The 289-nt window shown below is 60.2% G+C and overlaps 1 long non-coding RNA gene across 1 annotated transcript in view; it reads left to right on the top strand.

Moving 5' to 3' along the window:
- The first annotated feature begins 6 nt into the window (after window positions 1-6).
- The window catches only part of LOC104857076, a 4,396-nt gene continuing 4,113 nt past the window's right edge, over window positions 7-289 (top strand). Inside the window, exon 1 of the long non-coding RNA XR_778779.2 lies at window positions 7-126. This is a non-coding gene — a long non-coding RNA (uncharacterized LOC104857076). The remainder of the gene's footprint in view (window positions 127-289) is intronic.

A 289-nucleotide genomic window follows, 5' to 3' on the forward strand; every position in this document is an offset into this window, starting at 1 on the left:
CCAATGTCACTTGTTAACCTTCGGCGCGCCGGCGCCTCCCTTCGAAGGTACACAAACCGCCCCACGGCCACCCGCGTTTGCCAAGAGTTGGAGAAAAACAAGCGAGGCGCAGACAACCTCTGACAGGTTCGCGTAGGGAAAAAAAAAAGTAACTACGGTTCTCGACTTCCGAGCATCTCGCGACGTGGGCGAGGGGGTGGCAGCAACGAAGGGCACCATTCATAAAGTGCAAGCTGTTTTCCCTCAGTGCGCGTGAGGTGCCGCCTCCTGCCCGGGGCCGAGCCCGGCG

The sequence above is a fragment of the Fukomys damarensis genome, unplaced genomic scaffold (genome assembly GCF_012274545.1).
Source record: "Fukomys damarensis isolate Sample0158 unplaced genomic scaffold, DMR_v1.0_HiC HiC_scaffold_23, whole genome shotgun sequence".
Classification (NCBI taxonomy): Eukaryota; Metazoa; Chordata; class Mammalia; order Rodentia; family Bathyergidae; genus Fukomys; species Fukomys damarensis.